This window comes from Vanessa atalanta, chromosome 29 (genome assembly GCF_905147765.1).
Source record: "Vanessa atalanta chromosome 29, ilVanAtal1.2, whole genome shotgun sequence".
Lineage (NCBI taxonomy): Eukaryota > Metazoa > Arthropoda > Insecta > Lepidoptera > Nymphalidae > Vanessa > Vanessa atalanta.
The window spans coordinates 27,853-48,867 of record NC_061899.1 but is presented as its reverse complement, the minus strand read 5'-3'; the positions used below and the strand labels follow the sequence as shown (position 1 = coordinate 48,867).

General features: G+C 35.8%; 1 protein-coding gene and 1 non-coding gene across 3 annotated transcripts in view; one reads left to right on the top strand and one right to left on the bottom strand.

The window, feature by feature from the left end:
- LOC125075073 (GTPase-activating protein CdGAPr) overlaps positions 1 to 20,391 on the bottom strand; it is a 70,315-nt gene extending 49,924 nt beyond the window's left edge. The window contains exons 1-2 of one of the 2 annotated variants that reach the window (XM_047686655.1): positions 19,905 to 20,391; positions 17,060 to 17,064 (exon numbers count right to left, since the gene is read on the bottom strand). The gene's annotated coding sequence lies outside the window, so the exon portion shown is untranslated. The remainder of the gene's footprint in view (positions 1 to 17,059; positions 17,065 to 19,904) is intronic. The other variant, XM_047686656.1, reaches the window with a different exon arrangement.
- Trnak-cuu lies at positions 622 to 694 on the top strand. Its single transcript has one exon. It is a non-coding gene; the product is annotated as a tRNA-Lys (tRNA).
- Positions 20,392 to 21,015: the final 624 nt, after the last annotated feature.

The following is a 21,015-nucleotide window of genomic DNA, read 5'->3' as shown; positions in this document are numbered from 1 at the left end:
CATTTAGGAATGTAGATTTTACCGAAAAGAACCGATAATAATAATACCCCATAAACTAACTCAGACTAACTCATAACTCAGACCCCATATGTTCAAATATTCAACTAATTTATCTTTAAGAGAGTCACTCAAAGAGTTTTATTCAAAATTATAAATGTGTCAAAATGTTGCAAACAGCTGCCTCGTACCGACATTCGTTTCAGTCGGTAGGAATAGAAGCGGCTCGTAACAATGGACACGTACTCGCACTTTTACTCAATCGCGTATGAACCGTATAATTGTCTGTCTGTGTGAACTGTTATTACTCATAAAAGTAAAAAATAAAATAAAAGCCGTTATATCCCTCTGTTATACGGAGCTCATTCAACCACGCTGCTTTATTGCATTATGGATATAAATTTAGCGGTTTGCAATTTTTTTTTATATGTAGACGGACGTGCATGTTTTACTTGATGGTAAATGGTCACCACCACACAAAACTTCAGGGGATACTTACGCAAGTCCATTAAAAATAGGGTATATGATATTTTTGTTTTTCTTTTTCTTTCAGTTAAAATATATTAATTTCTAGCTTCATATAGATAAGAGGATATGTACTAATAATTGGCACTCATTGCCACAGCCCGGCTAGCTCAGTCGGTAGAGCATGAGACTCTTAATCTCAGGGTCGTGGGTTCGAGCCCCACGTTGGGCGAATTTTTTTTATTTTTTTTTAAAGGCTTTTTATTTATACTTACATATATTATTGCTTTATACATTTATTTTTTTAAAATATCGGCCGACATATAAGTTTTTTTTAAGTATATTTGTCTTTGTGTATAAAAAGTGACCCAATTTTCATATACATTCAGCATATTTAAATATAACTGGAAAAAGGGCGCTGAATTTCTCTCACCGGTTCTTCTCAGGTCGGGGTACTTTCTTTTCCGTGCCGGTGGTAGTGTTTGGTTTGACAATCAATAAGTAACTACAGTGCTTCTATATTGGATAAAAGAATTCTGTTTGATTTAACAAAACCATAATATTGTTTTACCGGACATGTTACATCGCGAGAGGCATCAGCCGCGGTCACGGACGGGGCGGCGGGAGCTCCGCGCGCTCCGAAGTCAACCGAACGAATTTACTTCCCTCCTCTATCTTACTAATATTATAAAGGCGAAGGTATGTATGTATGTCTGTTACTCTTTCACGCAAAAACTACTGAATTAATTTTAATGAAATTATACTAGCTTATACATCAGAATAACTCATCGGCTATAATTTATAAAGATATTGTGTAAGCACACATACCTACCTGACAACCAAAACGCGAGCGAAGCCGCGGCCGAAAACTAGTTTGTACGTGATAATGCTCGCAATAGGACGCAGGTACGAGCAGCGAGTACCACGGGCACTAGCGAGTTAGGTAGCACATATTAATTGCACGGTGAGCATTCAATATTTATTTATTGACGCAATAGATTATTGCGCGACACAAACGTATATATGTACCGAGTGCAAAAGACGAACGGGATGCTTCAAATATATTAAAATCTGTTCAACAGCAACCCAGAGCGCGTGTAAATGTAACAGGCTGCTGGGCTAAGGCATCCTCTCCCGAAGCAGAGGAGAAAGTTTGGAGCTTATTCCATCACGCTGATACAATGCGGGTTTGTGGTAACACATGACTTTCAATTAAATTTGACACATGCACATTCCTTCGCGATGGATTATAAACACAAAATAAGCATATACAAATTCAGTGGTTTGAATCGGCAACCATCGGTTAAAATGCACGCGCTCTAACCACCATCCTCTTATCCGTAAAGAGACGAGTTCCTCTAAATTCATTATAATAAAGAGCCTGCAAAACGCGTTAACTCGAAAGAGCCAGGTGCTCGCAACCCGAGATATAAGTACGAGTCAAGCGTCGAGATAAAAAGGAACAAAAACGGTCAAGCACATGACGGCGACACGTGGCGAGTGTCGCGCACGACGCACGGAGAGTAAGGCGCTATGTGCCACTACTGCGTTAGGGCCCTTACTCTAAGTAGATATAGAGCTTATTCTATGACACTGCTAGGAGGCGGGTTTATGGATACACATTTTTTTCTATAATAGGTGGTCAGGCATGTGTGCCACCCAGTGCTGAGTGATCAACACTGGCCATAGACAATAGTGTTGTAAGAAATATTGACCATTCCCTACTCCGCTTATACGACAACGTCTTTTGGAACTAAGGTGTTAGGTCTCTTGAGGCCGTAGTTACCCAGGCTCACTCGTAATTCAAACCGGGAACACAATAAAAGTATCGCAGTTTAACTTGGCTAATTAAAAAATTATAAGCTCATGCCAAAAAAACATTGTAAATAAGGCATTTTACTCAATACAATATTATATTAAACAAAAAGAAGCGTGGACTTAGTATTTATTGACTTCTATTCAGGATATATGAAAAATTTAATTGTACTTTACTGACATACTCTGAAATTAAAATGGTGGAAAAGAGTTTCTTGCCGGTTCTTCTCGCCCTTTTTGAATTGTCATGTTAGTGGTAATTAAATGCAAAGCCACCTCAGTACCAACGGTACAGAAATTAGATTCTAAATAATTTCATAATAATAATACAGCTTATATTATTGTAAAGTTTCATTGAAATCCATTCATTATCTTTTGCGTGAAAAAGGAACAAACACACTTAGGATGTAGTTGATATTTCACTCGAATATTAACTTAGGTCCTTTTAGCACCAGGCCACAGAATTATAGACAAAAATGAAACACACGAAATTTCAGCATTCCTTGAGATTGTATCCACAATACTCAGTTAGGATTCGTGTGCACTAACCACTGGACTATATCGGTTCCACGTGTAAACAACAATTCAATAGTAGACTCGGTACAGGGGTTTCCTTCTATTGAAGTCGGTTAAGAAAGCCGAAACGATTAGAACGCCAATATTTAACCAAATCGCTAAAAAAAAGGCAAAATAAAACCGCGTGGGAACTGAGCTGCAATATTAACGAGCAAATCTATCCTTTATTACAAAGTTATAAGGACCATTTAACAAAAAAAATGCGTAAATATTTTTCATTAAAAACTGTACCCTATTCCTTATAATTAAAGTCCATTATTGCGAATAAAACTTTACACAGCATATGGGCAACGTATTCTCCTCTTTTTCTGACCATATGTGCGGATGCTGGATTAGGATTCTTAAAAAGATAATCATGATTTATTTAATATTTTATACTAATTATAATTATCCTCTGATACTATATTTAAGAAATGATTCGTTTTGCTTACGGATAGTAGCTAGTACAGGGAAATGAAATTTTTAGGTCATTATGTTGGTAGTGCCTGTACATATCCCACTGAGGGGCTAAGGCCTCCTCTCACAGGTACAGGCACAGGATACACATGTGCCAGGATTTCATTGAAATTGGACACATCCAACTTACTTCACGATGTTTTCTTACACCGAGCATGAAATGAATTGCAAACACCAATTAAGCACATGCAAATTCAGTGGCTCTTGTCTGGGTTTTAACACGCAATCATCGGCTAAGATGCAGGCGTTCAAACCACTGGGCATCTCGGCTTATATGAGGTAAGAGTTGGTTAATATTTCCTACCATGCCAACGTCTATGGGCGCTGGTAATTCAGAAGCTCCAAATGTTTCTTTTAGCTTGGAGTGGATTGGAGTGGCTCACGGAGTACGAGTGTCTCTCCACTGACGACGGGTTGAGTGGGATATAATGCATATACAATGTCTTTAATATATAGACAGTATATTGCAGTTCATCAAACAATTAAAATATAATTAGGTTTAAGAAAGTGAGATTAGAAAACTACCTCTTAGACTACATTTCCGCAACAAACCCAAAGGTCACCGTCCAATCAACCTCGTCGGCGCCGTTAGATGATCAGCATTTAATTACATTTAAAGACCTGACGTAAGCCGTTAACAAATCTGAGATATAATTTCTAGAAACTCTAGTTTTATATGATAATGTCCGACTTTCTCAGTTATTTTGAATTTAGATTGAAGGCTTTTACACTTTGTGAATCGTCATTTTACAGAATTGTATTAAACGTAAGGCTGCGGCTTAAAAACTCCAGGCTGGTATAAAGAATTTATTGTGTAAGAAACTTAAAAGGTTTTCTTTGAGATTAAACTCAAAACCTGGTAATATATAGGTCTGCAAGCGCGCCACTAGACCGATGGAGGTAGTCTAATTTATCAGCGGGGCAAACACACATTGTGTCTAAGAGAATAGTCTCCCAACGCGAAATTGTTTTTAATACGTCTATCGATCTATTCATAACGAATAACGAACTTTGAAACTGGCTAGGGGTAAATTTTCCCATTTGGCTGGCATCCCATGGGGGGCGGGGAAGCTTAGTGAAATGACTTCATCCGTCTCGGCGACTGTCGCGACAATATGGCGCTGAATTTTTGGACTAGTGGTTAAATTCGGTTTTATCCTTTACATATATTCGCAGAAGTAAAAGATAGCTTTGTTTTGAGGATGTTTTATGCTCGGCACTTAAAATTGGTATATCCTATTGTTTTCAGTACATTTGGTATAATTAGAGATTTTTGAAAAAAAAAATACTTTTTTTCTAGTCCTACTTAACTATACGATAGAGTTTTGTAATTTGGATAGCTACCGTCCACTCAATAACACCAAACAGAAAAAAAACATTATTACTGTGGTCCAGGTGAGATTTTTTCTATGAAATGGGTAGACAGACGGACATAAAACCACCCTATGGTAAGTGGCAACAACGCCCGTAGACATTGGCGCTGAAAGAAATATTAACTATTTTTTACATCGCCAATGCGCCACCAACCTTGGCGGGTAAGATGTTGACCCTTGTACCCGCTCAATCACCCTTTAAACTGAAACACAATAATACTAAGTATTGCTCTTTGGCAGTGGAATATATAATATCAAATAAGTGTATGATGCTCAGGCGGGCTTGCAAAACATCCTACCAGTGAGTACAATGAATGCCAGTGTAATTTAATGTCAGAGCACAAGAGACATGCCGTCTTAGTTTTCATAATTGGAAAGGCATTGACAGTGTTTGAAATGACATACAAGAAGTATGTCATTTCAAACACTGTCAACATTCATTACAAAAATTACAAACAAACGCACAAATTTACATTACAAAGAATTGAGCAACATTCCACCCACGGTGCCGGCAGCGCATAAATGACTAAGATATTTTCAGGATAATCAGTTGCCCGAATAACATCGCGACGTCCTGAAGTCTGTGAGCAATCGCCGACTCAGACATAAAAATAAATACGCTCATAGACTAATAGAAGAAACAAAAACTAGTAATGTATTCAATAATAATATTTGTCCATTGCATAGCGCCAGTCTATACTAGGATTTTATATCTATGTTAATAATTTCGTGCAGGTCTCCAATGGGCGTGGTCGCAACCTGTCCACAATTATGGTTCATTAAAAAATAATTATTTTAAATTCGTATAATCGAGACATTTCGATATTAAATCCGTAATATTTAATGACACGACAGTTCAATGAGCGGCCATGCAAACATGGCCTTTTCAAACTTTCTGAACGCACCCGTAAACGTTTTGACGTTTACGGGTGCGATCGTATCCACAATAAATTATAGATCAACGTTTATGAAAAAGTTGTATGTAATATGAAAAGTAAAGTATAATCGTATTTGTTTCGTTTTTTTTATTCTACCCCAGTGTAACTAAGTATTCATCTAGTCAATTAATAAAATAAAAATGAATTCAACCAGCATAAATTGTCTGAATGTACAAGACTCCAAATAAACACTACCAAATAAAACTAATTCCAGTAGTAGTCCCATCATAATATAGTTGATATTATGATGGGACTACTTCGGATCTATACTGAATCGAACGATGAATGATTCATTCAAATCGGTTTATACGCGAAATTTAAATATTAGTGTATGCGTTAGTGAGTAAGATAATTATTATAAATAAATCTTGTAACCTTTTATTTTGGCTCGGGGAGGAAATGCTGTCGAGACCGAGACGCTATCGCTCAAAACTGCGACCCTACCAGCGGTAGCTCCCACTACGCAACCCACCTCGAAGACACAACAGGATGGGAGGGTACGCATTCCTCTGCCTCCGTCCCGTACAGTGACGGATCCCCCGAGTCTGCCACTGGAGGCTGGGAAAATTTATAGCCTAACCTATTCAAAAAAAATATTTCTATTTTCAGAAGAAAGAAGAAGAGGAAATCACTCAATTCTATGTACGGTACATTCAGCCAATACATATTGTATTGGCTGAATGTCATTCAGAACTCTGACTGGCTGAATGTTGGCTTGGATATATGAATTGAAATGAGAATACTTTGATTTGGAAAAGAAACAAAAGAAGAGATAAAAGCGAGGTATTTCCAAAGAAATGAACTCACTTAAGACGACTACATTCTTCTTTCAAGGTATAGTATTTAGGGATATTATTATCAGTATTCTTATGTATATGAACTGGGATAAAATGTACATTTCAAGGCTGTGAACTTATAGCGCTATGTACGAACTACGAACTATCGTACATAGCATAATGTACTTTGAACATATAGCAATAAAGTTGTCTATTCATTATAATTTTCGTCGCTATCCCTTGACCTACAACCATCGTTGGCGCAATGCGTAATACAATGATCAATTCTGTCGGGACTCGCCTTGCCAAAATATTGCTATTGTGAGATATATATAGTAAAACTGTAATTAGGGCGTGTGCGGTGTGAGGGAAATGTACTGCTTTGTAATTATTGGCTTGGACTTCGCGTACGTATAGGAGTGTTCAGCATATTATAGCATTCTTCCATTAAGGGATTAACTGTCACGTATCACTCTGGATAAATGAAAAAGTCGTAAGTATAAAATATAACACACAAAAATGATTGTATCGAGATTAGACTCCCATTCAAATGTGTATTGTCATCAGTTTTAAAATTTAGATGCGGTCTAGAAATAGAAACATCGAAGGCAATTTTAATGCACACCACAAGGACGGACAAATCCTCTGACAGGATTTGATTATTTGACGGAAAGTTTCCAAGAAAATGAACGGAACCTTTATATGAAAATCTGTTCTTTAATGAATTTTAGTGGTGTGGAGTTGGTTGTGACCTGTTATTTATTATGGGATTATCAGGTCTGATGTCATATTACTTTCTGGAATCTTCTCTTTAATAAAATCTCTCTTTAAAAGTTGATTAGAGATTTATGTTTTGTGATAAATGTTTACTCAATTAAGAACGAATTACAACAGTTTAAACAAATAAGTACCTTACTGTTCTAGACCAGAGTTTTTCCAATTGTGACCCGTGTGTCAACATTGACGCGTGAGTTCCATCAATGGTAATGCACAAGTTAGCTGGTCTGTGCGAGTAAATGTTGCAAACAGAACAACATTTAGCCCACAAATTGGAAAATTCTTTCGCAAGATCGTAACGAATATTTATACATCTATAAGTCAGGCATTATCCTCGTTGCGATGTTGTCGTTTGAATAATTGCGCTAGTTGTGATCTGTACAACAATACAAGTAGGTGGCAGCAAAGCGAAAAGGTCAAATATATATCCTGAAGCAAAGTTCCGTACTTCTGTTCTAATAAAATCTGCTCGCTAACCGGTAAAAACTAAATTAAGGCGAATGATACGCTATTCTGATACGAGTGTCTTTTAAAGTTTTAATTATTATAGTCAATGTCACATGGCACTTTCTGACATTTAACAATTGGTTTCTGGGTGAGTTCTGAGTTTGCTTACAGAATAGATCTACTGAACTTTTGGTCATATTTCAATATCATTTAAATGCAATCCCACGTTACAGACATACCTCTTCGCCAGATAAAAGGACAACATGGTGCGGAGTACTCTTGACTAGCGACTAGGTTAGGTTTATTTTTGTAAGCGCCCCATCTGGGACGGATGGACAGACGGACAGATGGGACAGCGAGACCGCGTAGGGCTCGTCATACATTACAAACATCGAGAGAGAGTTCTGATGGAATACAAAGAAATACGGATAACTGTGGGAAAACATGTAAATTATGTAATATATATAAATATAAATTTATTTATGTTGGTATATTTTTATGCCTGTCAAGATAGACGAGCAAACGGGCCACATGTACTTGGTGGTAGGGCTTTGTTCAAGCCCGTCTGGGTATATTCCACCCACTCATCAGATAGTCTACCGCCACACAAAAGTACTCAGTATTGTTGTGTTCCGGTTTGAAGGGTGAGTGAACCAGGTACAAGAGACATAACATCTTAGTTCCCAAGGAACGATTAATATACCTTACAGCGCCATTGCTTATAGACAGCGGTGACCACTTACCAACAGGTGCCTAATATGCTCGGCCGAAAACCTATACCATAAAAAATAAAAAACAAAACAAAACATCATGGTAATGCAATGCAATGCCAGGGGCACAGCCTAACCACTACTTGCCTTATACAATGATTAAATATTTAAAGTCTTTAAAAAAACAATCTATGTGTTCATGCGTGCATTATGTTTGGGATTACCAATATATGTTTTTATAACCAATGCTGAATATTGAATACGAGAACGTTACTGCTAGTTGTAGTTGTAGTTGTAGACGGGTATGATGTTCGCAGTCCCGTAATAATAATCTTCAATTTGGGCAATACTCTCTGACCTATAAATTTGGCGCAATGCGAAATACGACGAGAGCCGTATAGTGTTGCCAAAAAAATACTATTGTTTTTCTCGTACTAGAAAAGCTTTATTTCACACTAACATTACTTGATGCGAATGCAACTCCGTCAGGAGAATCGGAGACCAAGCCGTAAACGAGCGTAAATTGTTAAAATGTGTTATGCGACATTAACGATGATAATTATAAAATTATAGACAGGATACACGTATCAAAATGGCGTATCATCGTAAGTCGGTTGACAAGGTTTTACGAGTGAGATACTCTAAGTTGATCTGTTGCGTTTTGACAAAACAGAAAAAAGCCCGTAGTGTAGTTAATTTTTAAAGCTTTAATGGATCCAATTGGTCTTCTGTGCTTAGTGAGTATGTTTATTGCAATTAGCTTACCGAGCGCATTGTGTTGTCTTTTGCAACCAAACCAGTGGTAACTTTTATTTTTTTTTTATCTTACAAAGTGAAAGTGCTTGTGTAGACAGACTGAAAAATGTACCACCTGATGATAAGTAGTCACCAAGGGCGCTATAAGATATATTAATCATCCTTTATATCGCTAATGAGACACCAACCTTGGGAACTAAGATGTTATGTACCTTGTGGGTGTTATGTGAGTTACACTGGGTCTCTCATTTTAAGCACGGAAAACGACCAAGACATCAAGTATGGAAGTAGTACAGTCGATTATTGCCCTTATTCATTTCATTTTTGGATCTCAGATGAATCTTTATCTAATAATATATTTGTTTAAAGGTTGCGCAAGGAGCAACCGTGATGTGTGATGTAGAGTTGCATTTGTTTACAACGTGATCTATTTTAAACTCGGCCGAGAGTTTTAAGTAAGCAAAAAGAAATTTGATGATTCCAAGACTTTTATCGCTTAAGTTTTGTAAAACTTATGTCGCTGGATTTTATTTGATAACCTACCGTTTCGGAAAGGAGATTGAGAGTATAAAAACATTAATAAGAAACGAACATTAAACATTAGGCATATTATTGAACACAATTATAGATGATGATAAAAAATGAGGCTCATACTTGTTGGTTTTGATATATATATACATAATTGTATCCAACTAACATAATATATCTCAAATGTTGGAAGAGTAACTACTAAGTTTCGCGCCGGTAGAATCTACATTCCGAACCGGTGCGGTGGTAGCTACACTTAATATAGTTTTGCAAAATAAAATTAAAAAGTGCTTGTAAAAGCCAACTCGAATAAAGTATATTTGGATTTTGATTTTTGCTGAGGCGAACCGATACATTAATTAGTTTCTTTTTCCACCATACCATTATTTTTCTATTACTTACATTACTAGAAATGTGAGGGAAGTTTGGCCGAAAACATTTTTACGCTGAAATCATAGTTACTGGAATTTTATTCAATTTTCGACACGCTATTGACTATTGAGATGCTGCTGAGAGTATTTTCGTACAATTAGTCTCTTATAAATTCTACGGATTTTTAACTTGAAATCCCGTTGAAATCGGGAATAAACTAGACAATGTACTTGAAATGGTCGTTTGTATATCTGTCTATAAATAGGAGATGTTTACTTTATTATTTAAAAAACTGCTAAAGCCACAAACAAAAAACTTACAATTGAAGACGTAGTTTTTGAGGTTTTAATAGAGGAAGCAGGTAAACGTCTGCCGACGGGTTTGCTCGTATACTATATACGCGATATACAGACCTTTAACGCGAATCAAGGTGACGCGTGTCATAATCCGGGGTATAGGGGAGCCACACTGCAGGGTGTGTCGGTGTGAGTCACGTGACCTTTGAAGTCTCGATCTTTAAAGCTGGTCGGGTAGGGGGAGCTATAATATGTACAATATATTCATTCGCTTGAGCTTTCCCTTCTCATTCGGGGTCATTTTATTGAATAGATTAAATATAGATAAAATAAGAGTGGACAATTCGGAGTGTCCCACCCTTGGGTGTATACTACTTGACATCTTCGCCGATTATACTTTGAGGGTGTACATCTACGCTTATCCACAGCTCATATCATCCCTCAGTCTTTATTAAAAGCCTTTTAATATTTGCATACGGCATATTTACTAGCTATCTGTGACCCCACATGCCCTGCCCTACTGTAGCAGCTCGTCAGGTCTACCCGTGAGACGACAAGTTTCATTTGTGTTATGTTATGTTCAGCAGTTGAGACGTGACTCAGCTACCAAGACATCCAAAGACAAACATTTCCATCGATAAAAGTATTCTATTACTTATATACTAACCATGGGTACGATTACGAGACAACCAACTGAATTCTAGAACTTTCTTTACCTGACAAGCTAAACGTCAATCAATATTTAAATTTTAGTCGGGAGATATCTGTTTCTATTTCATAGCACGTCGTGGAGCGTCAGCCGAATTTCGCCACCCTATGACCTACAAACGTCCACCGCAACACTTTCATTACTAATATTCAGCCCATTTCTACTGAGAAATACTGATACACATACAGAACAGAAACACAAAACATTTCTCGAACTGCCAGAATATTTTTGTTACGTACAGATATACTTTTAATCGCGTTCTGATTTCAGTTATTTTGCAACATTAATACTTGTACATTGTTGTCGGAAAAGAGTTATAAAGAATTACTTACTATCTTGCCGGTTCTTCTCGGTAGAATCTACATTTCGAACCGGTAGCTTACTAAAAATAAATGACGATTCAGAAGTGCTCGCAAGAGCCGACTTGATAAAAGTATATTTTGATTTGAGAATTGAGATACTTCAGCGGTAGTTTCAAATAAATGTTGTCAAGATTTTATGATGGGATCTGTGCCAATTTTTTTGGTATCATTTTTTTTATTAATGTACCTAACATTGTAATATTAGGCAGTTGCCTCGCTGTGTACTTTATGTTTGTCTGTCGGCAATAATGCGGGGCAGAATATTAATTATGCAATAAGAGACGCTCTCAAGAATAACAATGTATTATCGAAACACACTGTGTTCTTAACAGCACTCGCTATTACCGGTTAAGAAGGCGATTCCAACGAAAATTGACATGAAGTTCATTATTTACTCACTTTACAAACTTTACGTGCAATGCTCGTATCACGTTGGTACAATAATTTGAACCGTAAACACGAAGTTTCCGATTCGGGCGAGTCAATACATCCTCCCCGGGGCAATCGTTTGCAAATATAAAATACAATGCTGTTGTTCCAGCTAATATTCATGAATGCGAAAGTCAGTTTGTATTGTATTTTATCTACTCGACTGGTGATGAAATTTTTTTATACACGATTTGCATACACGTTTAACGTTCAAAAGGGTTCCCTCTGGTTCCTCCCATTTCTGAACAGACAAGTCATATGATTATAACGTGGCGTTCGTTTTCCTATATTTTCATAGACGTGTTGATATAATTTATTATTAGTAAAAGATATAATTTAAACATACTAAACAAGCTTTAATAATTTACGTGCTTTCTGAGGCACGCGCGGTAAAACAGACAATTATCATATTCTGGACTGCTACTGAGAATTTTTCGACTGAAACAGTCAATAACATTTTAATATTTAACCCGGAGTTTGGAAGCAGGACCAGCGCAACGGAACCGTACGAACTTTAGTAATGATTTTTTCATAGTCCAGATTAAATTTACAGTTTTATTTAACATTGAAGCCATTACAACTACACCATCTTGTAACCATATATTTGATTCGACCACATTGCGGGGACATTAGCGTATCGAGTGTCTTGATCTACCAGTATGTCCTATTACATACGCGTTAAGGTTGAATATTTACTAGCAATAGTGTCTGCGGCGTATTGTAATCGAATATGAGCGACCTTGATTAAATTTCTGTTTTTTTTTGCAGTAAAATTATGCAAACGTCTCAATTATTTCGTTATATTTAACGAAAACGTTCTATAAAATTAATTACGCACTCATTTAGTTTATAATTTGGTTTGCATAATAAATCTCTAAGAACAGCTGAAAACGACTGAAAACGAGTGGACGATGAGAGGTTTACTAGAAGCTATTGATGAGTTCTGCAATCCAGCTCCTTGCTTTTTCAGATCACACCGGTGGTTTATTCGCCGCTACCATCGACCATCACCGCCGCCATCTCGAATATTAACAAAAATGTCGAACTACTGTCTCTCGCCGGTTCTTGGTTGATTCTATATCCATTACAAACATAACAACACAAGAGTGCTTCTTAAATCTACTCGTGTAAAGTATATTTATACACAGGAATGAGGACCATGTCGGATGTGATCGGCATGTATCGAATGTCAGATTCCAATTTTACAATTAAACGAGGAATTACGCGCAGCGCGTCCGCAGAGTTTCACTCGCAGCTTTCTATTCGACACCTATACTTTACAAATGCCACTGAAGGTCAGACGACGCCGAGGAAATATTAACCAGGTGGACGATCTGGAAGAGCACACTCGAACACACCGCGGAATGCGATCGTGGAATGTCAGAAAGTGATATGCGACATTGGCGATAATATTTATAACGTATAAAAGATACAAGGATCAAAATAGCGTATCACCGTAAATCGGATTCCAACATTTCGAGTCAGATTCAACGTAAAATCTTACAGCGTAACATTGTAGGCGAACGTGGATCTCGTCTGGTGTACTCTGGTTCCACGCTGTGATATCAAATGACATAACACGTTGGGGTAACGCGAGGGTTAAGGGTTCATTGCTTTGTTTTGATTTGATATCAATTTATCCAAAGGATATTTTTCTAGCGGAACAACCAGTTCTATAGTATAGCGAACAAATCTTAATCTTGGTCTAAAGTTTCATTAACAGATTGTTTCAAAGTAATACAAATATAGGTTAATTATTGATGATCAATAATACGTTTTATTTTATCGTACTCTTAAGATCTTTATTAGAAATTGCGTCGTAGATACTATTCGTAAAAGCATCAAACTATGTGATATATCATAAAACAATGAAGGCTATATACGTTTTTAACATTGGTACATGGTATTAAAATATCAGGCAGCACGCAACGAATGTTAGATGATTTATTATGTCGCTCTATGATAGTACTTGTGTATCAGGCTATCAATAGCGAGTAAATGTCCCATGTGTAGCTGCCTACCTATTAAGAGAGTTTGGAGCCTCTACTGCGCTGTCCCAATGCAATTCGCTGGTCCTTTTTTATACCGTAGTAAATGAAAGTGTTCCAAATTAAATTTTCAAGTTTGAAGTTAGCGGTATAAGTTTCGCATATGTTTGAAACAATGGCATTCATTACACCGCCTCGCTCGTACGTGAACGCAATTATAAATTCGTGCCATACATGACACCGGTAGCGAAACGTGAAGGCAATGAGCAATGATAGATATATCAAAGGAAGTGTGGACTGCCCGTGATCATTTATAAGCTCATATTTTTCTGCGGCCCCGTCGGCACGTCTTAAACTTATTCCACATTACATAATCCATAATATAATCGTTACATTACATTATTGTATTTGGAAAACATGGCGTGTCATATATGATTACCTTATGGTGTACCTTTTTTTGTGACACAGAGAATATTTCTGAAAGTACCCCTGCGTTCTCAGTACGGATTGGACGAGCCGCGGGATCGTTATAACGAACTAATCTCCTTTCTTTCTTTGCTGTGCTGGTGTCGTCAGAGTCGGCATCTCATTTCGACATCTCTTCAGAGATACAAGATTTAGAAAAAAGACTAGAAAAATAGGCTAGCTTATGTTGACTTTTCAAATGATGAAACGAACAATTTTTGGACACTATCTCTGTGTTTTGCTGATGAGTTATTGCTCACACCTCTGAGAGCATTAGTATTACCGGAGCAATAGCATTGCATAATTCTTATAAGCTATGAATTGGGACACTCTGAGTTCTTTACAATTATGAATATCTGAGCGCCGGTTCGCAACGTTCGCACCGGAATGCATACAATGCAAGGCATTGTTGATAGCTAGAAGGTTATTCGGTGAACGGATGATATTTATTTATTATATACATACATATATATGCTAGTATCTAGCCGTGTACCCGATGGATATCCCGATCGGAAGATGGTAGAGACCCACAGATATTTATATATATTGTTTTTGGGTTTTTCGGTCGAGTTTTTCAATTAACATATTTGCAATTTCAAAAATGATGAAATTAGAGTGCAGTAGTATGCCTCTCCGATACGTACACAATATTATATTTATAATACAACACTATTACATCTTAACTACTGACATCCACGCCAAAGTTCCGATATCAACTTGACCGACATTCAAAACGGCATTTTGCTGAATCCATAATATCATAGATTATTCAAGATCTCGATCAAAGATATCGCAGAGATTCAATGTCAAAGTTATTTCATGGTTTTACCTGCTCTTGTGGTTGAAATATGCTTGAGGCATTTGCACATAGTAAATAGGCTTCCATTGCCGGTACATTACTATTCTCAGCTGTCCGAGTCAAGAGGCGAGCTCAAAGAGGAAGTGAGATCGACTGATATACTGATGGAAAGTGGCATTGCTAACATTGGAAAACATATTCAATGGGCAGTTCGCCTTAGCGGCGTTTATGTACTAGCTCATAGGCGCGACTATGCCTGCGTGGCAAAATAAGGACGACAGCACACGACAAATATATTATTCCTCTACTGTAAAACCATTTAGGTGACTTCCTATAGCCATTATCGTTAAATATAGCTTCAAATGTTTATCGGACTTTTACAAAGAAAGAAAGGAAGCCGTCTCTTGATATTTGCATTAGTTTTTGTGTGATGCGAGCACTGGCACGAAGCGATGAACGTATTCATGTAGATGAGTATTGTTACTGTGAAATTACATAGTTAGGTAAGAGGTTGTCCTAAATTGCATAATCTGCAAAAGGCATTTTTATCACTCAAGAAAAATCTAACAAAGATCTCTTTCATGTCGATATCCGGTGGGCAGAGGACCAAGCGGAAACTGTCATTGTGTTACCGATCACCTAACAATGAAATAACACTGTAATTATCAAAATGACTTTTATTTATCGGTATCACTTATAATTCTAAAAATCAATCGTAAGTACCCGAACTTGTTGAAATATAAATTTGCCTCGTGGTCTATATTTATCCCAAAAAGGATCCGTGGCTGAATCATGACAATATATCGAAGATTGCGAGTTCAAACATACGCGAACACCACCAACCAGAATTGGAGCTGCCTGGTGGAATAGCTCTTAACCGTCTCAGGGGGGCTTTTGCCCCGCAGTGGGATATTTGCATTTGGCTGTGTAATTCAAATACGTTGCTTATAAATGTTGTTTAGATGGTGCTTAGTAAAATATGACTGTCTCATTCTTTCGAGTTTCAAATCAAAGATCACAGAAAGAGATAGATATAAGTGTATAATTAAACAACGATTGTCAATAAGCCGAGTGCTTATAGTAATCAGTTGTTTATTAAACCCGAAATACAATCGCAGACGAGTCTTATCATTATTTGTATAATTCTTGTTTGCTGAACGAGATATTGGAGTGTGATGTAGACCGTGCGCTGATAGTCTTCTACGAGCATTGTTAAATTTTAGTTTTACTAAATCTGGTAATTACAATGTTAATCTGCCATCAAAATCAAAATATATAACTTATTCAAGTATACCTTTACAAGCACTTTTAAATCGTAATTTTACAAACTATTACTATGTGAAGCTACTACCGGTGCGGAATGTTAATTCAACGAGAAGAACCGGCAAAGAACTCAGTAGTTAGGTACCCTTTTCCAACATTTAAAATACAAAGTTATGTTAGTTAAATACATAGTATATCCCACCTGAAAGTCAACATGTATTTGGTCCACCAGTTTGGTATTCAGAATCTAGACCACTACACGAGCTTTTCCTATATTTTATTTTAAAAGCTGAGGTTAGATTTGTTATTCGTTTGTATCCTCAATGTTATATTTGTAGAAAGTTAACGCTATCTAGGTATCAAAATTTAAACGATATTATATAATCACACCGAGTTTCTTTCGCCGACGAATCTTCAGAACTGAGGTATTTCTTTTAGAAAAGTCCCAAAAATTGATCACCGCTATTAGCGGTAGGCTTTTTTCAATCAATAAGAATATGTAACGATACCGTGTCGAATAAACATTATGATTTTAACAGAGAATTTGTGATACAAAGATCAGAATATTCTTCATGATATCCATAATGCCAGTCGTAAACGTTTTATCGCTGGAAAGAATTTAAAAGTAAGTACAGTTCGTACATACCAAAACAAAGGGCGAAGTTATCTAAGCATTACAATTGGGGCCAATTAGTGTAGCGGCCGACTGGCGGCGATTAACAGAAATAAGTAGGTTCCGTTACACATACGTAATCTCTGTTTGAGCCCTTCGGACGACAGGAGACACGACGAATGTAGGGAAATAAACGTGCTTATACCTTCGTTCTAGTAAAGGTCGAAAAAAACTTATCTTACCTTATTAAAACCTGAACCATCAATATTAGCTGTCGCTAATTTGAGGGTAGATTTGTTTTATTGGAACTGTGTAACACCTTCCCTTTAATAGTCAATAGAAAATATTTAAAATCGTACATGAATTCAAACCTCAATAGCGCAATGGTTTACGGGTCTAGCGATGTAAAAAGTCGCAAGAGTGATCCTGACTCCTTAGGGTATTATCGTCTTTACGCCTAACACAAGTGATAAGCTTAAAAGGAGGTAAGTACGTAGGAATATTAGTAATTCCTTTATTAGTTTGGGGTATTGATACTATTCTTAAAAAAGAAAAAAAAAATCCTTAAGTTATGTCAGTGCTCCCAAAGCAAGTGAAACGTAATTTCTTTTTTTGAGTAATAAACATTTTTAACCATAAATCAAAAGATTGTTCTATAAACTTTTGGATCGTCTATGAAAGGATTCCTAAACCTAATAATGAGAGATCTAAATACCTCCAAGATAAGAGTCAAGTTGCACTTTCATATATATCGCTTTCCAAAGAATCATATGGTTTGTGGATCAGGTTTAAATTCATCTGGCAGATTATATTCAAGTAAACTTTTTACTATAGCATTTTTGAATCTTTAATTTTCTAAATCTGTTTCGGAAAACATCTGAAGAGATGAAACGGCAAAAAACTCGCATAGTTGTTCCTTTCAAATGTACAGATTTACAATACTGTTATTCACAATATTTGTTCAATCAGTCCTGTGATGGAACCCTAAGTCCAGGCGTTTTTTCCAAAAAGTATTATGAATGAATAATAAGATGCCTTAGCTCAGGGACATTTACAGGATATCACGAAGTGAAAGCGATCCCGTGGCGCCCGCTGAAGAGACAGAGAGGTTGGTTATTCCTCCGTCTCTTCGGTGTTCCGGTGTACTAGGGCGCAATAGGCGTCCTGGGCACCAGCGAGTCCCATAAACCCCCCCCCCCCTTCATTTGGAGGAATGCATTTTTCCAGCAAGAAAAAGAAAGGAGACATTTCTAATTTTATAAACGCAAAAGTAACTCTGTTATTATTTTATAATCAAACAACTGAAATAAATGTGTTCATCACATTTTTTTAAAAAAGCAAGCTTGATATCAAAGGAAGGAGATGTGTTACATCTAATATCTGACGACAAACCCTAAAACGCTCGCGTTTTTCACACAAACAATATAATCTTAATTTCATTACACAGAGATTAAACAAAAATGTGTTTGATATCAACAGTATTATTGACAGGGTTTTACCTCGTTCAGTCAATGACTCACAAATACCAATAAGGAAAGTAATACTACGTCTCACTAAATGGAAATGCAACTTCGCAAAAGGAACATTGGAAACTTTTGTATTTTCAAAACTTGGTAAATTATATTTTTTTTAAATAAACAATTTTATTAGATGATACCTCACCTTGGAAAGTACCTAATAATCACGGAGCTGTTCATGTAAGCAGATGATTTTTGAACAAAGCCTGTTAAAAAGACTGATACTGGTTAATATTAATCCCGGGTTCTCCTCAAGTCGGAGGTATTACTGCGATAGATTGTACAAACCGGATTGTGATTCTTGGGAAATGTTACATAATCCCAAATAGATAACACTTAATACCCACACACAACAAATGGTTCCTAAATCTATATACTTCTTAGCCTGAGATGATAATGAAGGTTTTTAAACAGTTTTTACTTTCAAAGGATTCATTACATTAAAATATCTATAAAATGGTAGTCATGGAAAATATGTCATTATTTTTGATCATTATGTAATTATTTACTTGCACATTGAATTTTTACACCTTTTTATCCTTTATTACCAGTGAGACATTTCAGACTGACGAGAATTCCACAGGATTATATCAGTATTAATAATTGTTAATTTTGACTACTCCTATGGTCATGCGGTTCCTGCTCTATTTTTAACATTTCTATTAAATTTTAATTATATTAGTATTGGTGTTAACAGTCAATATCTTATTTTATTTATATGAGGAAAAGCTAAATCAGGCACTCCTAATATTAAAGGAATCAATCAATAATTGTTAATTGTAGTAATTTGAATTTAGTACACTTTTATTATAAGCTTATATTATATTTATAATTACGAAAGGCCAACATATTAGCTATACTTGCAATATATTGTACATTGTAATCATCACAACAAATTATTAAAAATTTTAGTAAATTCTGTACCATTTTATTAATTTGTGTGAATTATATTAACGGCCAGATTAATTAGACCAGCAGTTTCTTTTTAATGAATCCTTGGCCCAGTAAAACTTTTAGAGTAGTGATGTTTATTGACTTTCAAAAAATGAATGAATCAGTAAACTATTTTTTTAGATAAGTTGACTCAAATCGTAAATGAAATAGAGGAAACATAATATTTCATTATAAGTTTAAGTATGTAAATTTAGCATTCAATATGTAACATTACTTCCTTTTGTTTTACATTATAGTCCATATATTATAATTAAACACAATAAATAAATTGTATTATAGATACAATTATGGGTAGTAATAAAATAAATCAACTCATAACAGCTATAATTACCAAAATTTAAATAAAAATTTAACTTTTAGAAAGCAAAGTTTTATTTACACTTGTATAACTAATAAGCTGATTTTTTACATCTTATTTACGCGTCAACGAAGAACACATTTTTATATTGGTGTAATCTATATAAGTAACAAAACTTTGAATAATATGTAATGCTTAGAACTTTAAGATTATTTTTACACCTACCTTCTATGCAGGGGGTAATTTTAACCACGCCTTTGCGGAAAATCCATCACACATTCACAAAACACATTTTTTATTTAATAAACCAGCACTGTACGTATTTTCACTTTCCTAATTTCGATTGTCGTAAAATATTTCGGAGCAAAAATGTTAATGGAAAAAATATTTACCAGTTCTTGGAAAAGAAACAGATACAATAACGCGAAAACGAAGAAAAGGTGTGTTGCACTTTTAAAAACAGGACGTGAAAAGCAAAACAAGATGTATTTTACGATTCACGCACCAATAATTCAGTTTTAAAGAACCGAGTACGTAAATCGGACTATATACAGTTAGTAAGGCATTACTTTAAAATGATATAATCACTTTAACTCACTGACAACACGGCATTCTGCGTCGAAAAGAATTATTGACATTAATTTGTTGTTATTGACGATCGAGGAAGAGGTCTGAGAATTGAGATACACTCGCGAGTCAACAACCGTTTGACAGCAGCTTCGGAACTTGGGTCACGGACGCGACGCCATAGTGGTTATGCATTGCCATTGCTATTATTTATTTCTCCCCATTTTGTGAGTGCATTATAAAAATCTTGTTCACTGAGAGAATTGTAACTGTTGTAAATAACGAGTTTTAAGTAATGTCTTAATTATTGTAATCATCTTTTTTTAAATAATCAGAAATCTAAATGGATACGCCATCTAGAATGATGTGACTATAACATTGCGAATTGCTTTATAAGAAAATTTGTAGATGTCGTTGTTAAGTTAATTAAAGTTCTCGTTAAAAATATAGATGGCATTCTAAATTTCAAATAAAAATTAGCTGTATTTTGAACTATTTATTAAGGTTATCATTTATTTAAATAACACAAACAAAATCGATATGATGATTTATTTCAAAATTTTCAAATTGTGGTTGTCATACAAACATTTCAGAATTCTGCTGCTAAAGAGGTGTCTTGTTTTACGGCTTCTCATATCAAAACATGATGGCCAAATAGTTGATAGGTACTTAAGATTGTTAAAGATTATGGTATGTGTTTTAAAAAAATAATTTTGTTATAATTCGGATTGATAACGCTAGTCAGGATTGGACAAGGCGATAATTATTA